Below are 6,074 nucleotides of genomic sequence, written 5' to 3' on the forward strand. Positions count from 1 at the left end.
TGGACAGAGTTTGGGGACGGGGAACTTACCAACTGATGCGGGTCCCTATAGTGCTGCAGACCTGGAAGCCCTCCAATTCCAGGGGATCCAGTGCACTCTTCTGGCCTCCAAGGGTGTTTCCCCCCACCCCCATCCCATTAAAGATGGTTGTGAGCCACCATGTGGTTGCTCAGAATTGAACCCAGTACCTCTAGAAGAGCAGCCAGTGCTGGGAACAGCTGAGCCATCTCTCCAACCCACCCCCATCCCCACCCCCATGGCCCCCACAGCAAATGAGTGAACACACACAATGGAAATGTTCCCCCAAGCTCTGAGCCACTCAAACAAATGATCCAAACTGAAGGAGGGCTCTCAGGAACCCTGACTTATATCCAGTTGGAGAGAGTTATGGAGAACTCGCATATGGCTGTGGGCTGACATCTAGAGCATGGTGCAGTCTGGGCTGAGCCTAGCTGTGGAATCTGAGGCAGCCTGCAGGTGAGACAAAGCAATGACTTCAAACAAAATTCCCACGTGATGAGCACCTATTACAGCTCCCCTGATAGGACCCAGGTTGGTCTGCCCATCCAGACATGCAAATAAATATTCTTTTTAATCATCTTGTCAGAAAAACACCCCTGGGAGCCTTTGGCCTAGGAGACACATGTTTACCTCCTTAAACTGGCACTACAGCATAGACTACAGAATAATACTCTTCTCCCCACAGGAGTCAACAGTGACAGTGTGGTCTGACCTCACGACTTGGGTGGTAGGTGGAGTTGTGGAATTGGAGCCCCACCTCTTATGCCTCCCTTTTGCACTTTGACCTGTCAAGCCATCTTCCCAAGTAGCTATGCTAATCTATCCATTGCTAGTCACTAATGAGAGCCATTGTGGTCCCAGGTCCTTGCCATGACAAATGTGCTTCCATTGATACTCTGGATTTTGGTGGTCCAAATACCTTTTATTTTTGAGGCAGCATCTCCTCTATCCCTGGCTGGCCTTGGTATATACCCAGTGTGCTTTGAAATTCTGATCTTCCTGCCTCTGTCCCCTGAGTGCTTGGGTTTTGAGTGTGAGTCACCTTGCCGGGTTTATGCAGAGTATTGCAGGGGATGGAGCCCAGGGCTCCGAGCATGCTCCGTATACTCTGCTAACCAAGTCACATCTCCAGCCTCTAGGCACACGTTTTAAGAATTATACTATTTACGTATGTAGGTATATGTTGCATGGAAGGGCAGGGTTGTATGGAAGTCACAGTGGAAGCTCATTCTCTCTTTCCACTATGTGGGTCCTGGAGACAGGATGAGGATTTAGCAGGAAATGTTGTTTCCTGCTGAGCCATCATCATCTTACTGTCCCCCAAAACTTAAAAAATTTAGGCGTGTGTGTGTGTGTGTGTGTGTGTGTGTGTGTGTCTGTGTGTGTGCATGTGTGCTTGTTCACGTATTTATGTGTGGGTAGATTCATGTGGGTGGATGCCAGAAAAGAGTGTTGGCTCTCCCAAAGCTGAAGTTACAAGTGGCCGTGAGCCACTCAGTATTGATGCTGGGGTCTTCTGTAAGATCCACAGGCACAATTAACCATTGAGCCATCTGCTCAGCCCCACTCACACTAGACACTTTAAAAAATGTTATATTATTATTTTATATATATATGGGTGTTTTGCCTATATGTATGTCTATGTACCATGTATATACCTGGTGCCTATGGAAGCCAGAGAGAGTGTTGGACCCCTGAGAATTGGAGTTACAGACATCTGTGAGCCACCACGTGGGTGCTGGGAATTGAACCTGGTTTCTCTGCAAGAACAGCCAGTGCTCTTAACCATAGATCATCTCTGAAGTGGCATAAAATGGAGACTTATCTACAAAATGTCTTAGGAACCAGCAAACATGTTGTAGATATGGGCATACTCTAGAGCCCAACTCACAATTTGAATGGTTAAAAAACCACTTTGCTTTATTTTCAGCACTGGGGCTCAAGCCCCAGGCCTCACACATGCTGTCAAGCACTGTGCCATTGGGCTCCATTGTAGCCTTTTAAAGGAATTTCAGAATCAAGGAAACTCAAACGGGGAGTGGATACTGAGTGAAGTTAAAGGGAGTCGTGTGGGACTGGCAGTGCAGCTCAGTTAGTGCAGTGCTGGCCTAGGACTCAGTGAGCTCCATCTCTTACACCACACGAATCAGCTGTGGTGTGGATGATTAATGGTTGGGAGAGGGAGTCTGGAGGATCAGGAGTTCAAGGCCAGCCTTGACTACAAAGCCCGTTTGAGGCCAGCTTTGATTGTATAAGACCCTTTCTCAAGACAAGCGAACAACCAAACAAGGAAAGAACCTCGGTTTGTGGTTTGTGATCCTAGCTTTAGGGAGGCTAAGGTAGGAGTTTGTGACCAGCCTGGGCTCCATAGTAAGTTTTGAGTTAGCCTGAGCTATGTAGTGAGTCCCTGTCTGCCCTTCTTCCAGTAAAAAGGCAAAAACAGACAACAAATAATAACCCTCCCAAATAAAGAGTAAATTTATTTAGAATAAAAGTATATGGGGGGGGGGCTGGAGGATTGTGGGGGAGAGGTTGGAGAGATGGCTCAGCAGTTAAGAGCACTGACTGCTCTCCAAGAGGTCTTGAGTTCAATTCAACCATCTGTGATTGGATCTGATGCCCTCTTCTGGTATGCCTGAAGAGAGCTACAGTGTACCCACATACATGAAATAAATAAATCTTAAAACAAAACAAAACAAAAAAAAACCAGATGTGGTGATACATACCTGTAATCCTAGAGCTTGAGAGGGGAAGGCAGAAGATCAGAATTTCAAAGTCATCCTTGGCTACACAGGGAGTCAGAGGCCACCTGAGTGAAATGAGACTGAGAAAAGAAGGGGTTTAGCTGAAACTCTGAACACTGTCCCGGTTGCTGAGTCATGGGATACTATTAAGATCAACTTATAGATTTAAAATTACTTTCATAACAAATTGAACTGTTTCCTGGTTTTAGGTTTTACTTCAGTTTTGTTTAAGATAGGGTTCTGTTGGCTGGGCTGGAAGTTGCCATGTAGGCCAGGCTGGCCTCAAACTTTGCAGTGGTCCTCCTGCCTCTGTCTCCTAAGTGTTGGGATCACACAAGTGTGCGGTCACACCTGGTACGATGTCCATCTTGAAGTCCTTATCCTTAGGGATATGCCCAGAGGTACATGAAGGGCGCAGTTGGACAGCCTGGTACTGGCCAAGTTGCTCTGGAACCCCTGAACCCTGTTTCCTCACCCTGGGGTCACCTAACCCGGTTTGCATCTTTGATGAGTTTAGGGCGGGGCTGAGAAGTAGGAGAGATGGGTCAATTTTACAAAGTAACTCTTCTCAAGTTCTCAAGAAGGCTCTTTCCCTCTCTCTGGCTTTCTTGTCATTGGGACCATCTGCAGGGGGAGGGAGAGAGCCCAGGCTGAGGCAGGGGGTTGATTTGAAAGGAAAGGAGAGTGGAGGACACTACAATAGAATAACAGAGGAAAGAATTGTTGGCATGGGATATAAGAGGGATCAACAGAGAAAGGGACCTTAGAAGGGAACCATGGGTTTGCAGTGTAGGAGAGGTACACCTAGGGCAGTGGGATGTGTGAGAGGGGCATCAAGTAAACAGATCAACTGGAAGAGGAAAGCAGGCCTCACCCTGAGGCAGCACCTACCAGGGCTTCCATCCCACATGCATCTTCTGGTATAGATGCTGGAGGCTGAACCTGCTCCTTTCCTTTTGGATTCTTGCTCCAGATGAGGCAGCCTTACACAATGGCTGCTATGTCACAGGAAAGGGAATGGCTGCATCCAGTGGTCCTTTGATGATTCTGGGTATTGAGGTCACCTCAAAAGCTCTGAATATCTAGAACGTCTCTCATCTTAAAATTTACCCTCACTGGCATGACTGGGACCCAAAGTCCTCTTCCTGTTTTCCATCCTTTAGGGGAGGCGACTTGTTCCCCTGGATCAGCTTTCTATTGAAGAGTTCTCAAGTTTCCCGTTGGTAACTTCTGTTTCATGACATTTCACAGAATCCAGTGTTAGAGCATCTTGTAGACACGTGGATTCTCTGATCATTGGTGGCAGGTAGGTTGTAACTTGGGTAGGTGGCACCTGGTCTGCCCACTCCGTCCTGAGTGCCAAGCAGACATCACCAGTTGATCCCAGCACTCCTGACCTCTGGATAAAGCTGTAGAATCCTGAGCAACATAGATCCCCTTCAGTAGAATGTCCTACTGGTCAGCACTGGCACTTGGTCAGGAGTGACTGGTGTTTCCCAAGCCCGACTGCTTTCTTTGGAAGAAGGGACACTGAGACCTGCAGAATGTGGCTTACCAGGATCTGTAAGGAAAGGCAGAAAGGCACCGGAATTCATGGTTTCTGGGCTTGGGCAGTCTCTTCCTGGGGTGCCGTGGGGAATGGATGCTGAGCGTCTTGAGATGAGGAGACAGAGATGCTCAAAGCTATGGGCAGCTGTCAGATGTCTGTAGCTGCCACACATTGAAATTCTTTGCCTGTCTCCACAGCATGCCAGACCCGCAGCCTCGGAGCAGGAGACAGGGACCATAGGAGCAGTCACAGCTGAACTGGCAGCAGGAAGCCGCAGGTGGTGCTACAGGTTAGCGCTGGATCATGCCCAGCTTGGCAGCCCACAGTGTTTCCTCCTCTCCTCTGTTAGCATGGCAGTGGCTCATAAAATCACAAGCACCTTCTACTTGGACTTTACCAACTGGAACCAGATGTTGTACGAGCCATGTCTACCCTGTGGTCTGCACACACCCTGGGATAGCTAAGAATGTGCGTGGCCCAACACAAACTTTGAACTTACTCAAAATATTATGAGACTTGTTTTGTGTGTGATTTTGTCGTTGTTGTACAGTTGTTGAATGTGAGCTTTGAAGTGACATCATGTTTTGGGGTTGGAAACACATTTTCGTCTTTCTTTGGGGAACCCATGGTTGGGTTGAGCAGCTTAGATGAGGCTGAAATTCGGGACTTTTTGCCTCTGTTGCTTGAGAGCATTCTTGGAGTGTAGAGGGCCCTGGAGATGGGAGACCATACATGCTTCCCGAGGTTCTTGTGACGGGGATCTAGCTGGGAAATAGGGCAGGTCACTGGAAAAGGTCAGGCACTTTTCTGTCCCAGTGACTGCCAGGCATAGGCCTTGGAACAGGTGCTGATGCTAAGTTCATGTTTACCTGCAGAGGAATGTAGGAAGCAGGATCTACCAAGGTGGGGCCATCGCTGCGTGCCACATGGTCACATTGGGGAAGATTAGACAAGAGTGTTTACTCTCTCCCTAGCTCTATCAGGGGCTGGGTACACCTTCCAGGAAAACTGGAGAGGGCAGACAAAAGCAAACCAAGAGGGCAGAGCCATTGTTACAGGTAGACATGAAGATAGGAAGCTTATCCATGTGGCCTGAGCCCAGAGTCAACTTGGCTTGGTTGGCAGCCCTGACTACCCTACCTGGATCACAGAGAGCTATTCACTTTCAGCCCAGGAGTCAACTATGAATGAGGCCTTGAGGTCACGATGGGTAATGGGGTGCGGAGGTCCACTGGGTGACTGTGTTAGATTCAAGTACAGAGGGAAGGCTAGAGGGCAAGCTTGATTACCTCAGGTCCTTGCAATTGCAACCCCTCCTTTCTGGGATGTTCTTTTAATTATGGTTTCTTTTCTTCTTTAAAACATTTTAGTTTTATTATTATTATTATTTTTTTCAGAGCTGAGGACCGAACCCAGGGCCTTGCGCTCGCTAGGCAAGCGCTCTACCACTGAGCTAAATCCCCAACCCCAGTTTTATTATTTTTAAGTGTGTGTGTGTGTGTGTGTACACGCATGCATGTCATGCATGTCTGTGCAGAGGCCATAATGGGGCATCGGATCCTCTGGAGCTAGAATTAGAGGAGGTTGTGGGTTACCTGACCTGGGTGCTAAGAACTAAGCTTGAGTTCCCTTTAAGAGAAATACAAACTAGTGAGCAATCTCTCTAGCCCCATCATGGAGTATCTTGACAGAGGATGAGTTCTGGGTCTCTCCTTGGCATTACACATGGGGAACTAAGTGCCAGGAAACAGAAGGGACTT

This window comes from Rattus norvegicus, chromosome 1 (assembly GCF_036323735.1).
Source record: "Rattus norvegicus strain BN/NHsdMcwi chromosome 1, GRCr8, whole genome shotgun sequence".
Classification (NCBI taxonomy): domain Eukaryota; kingdom Metazoa; phylum Chordata; class Mammalia; order Rodentia; family Muridae; genus Rattus; species Rattus norvegicus.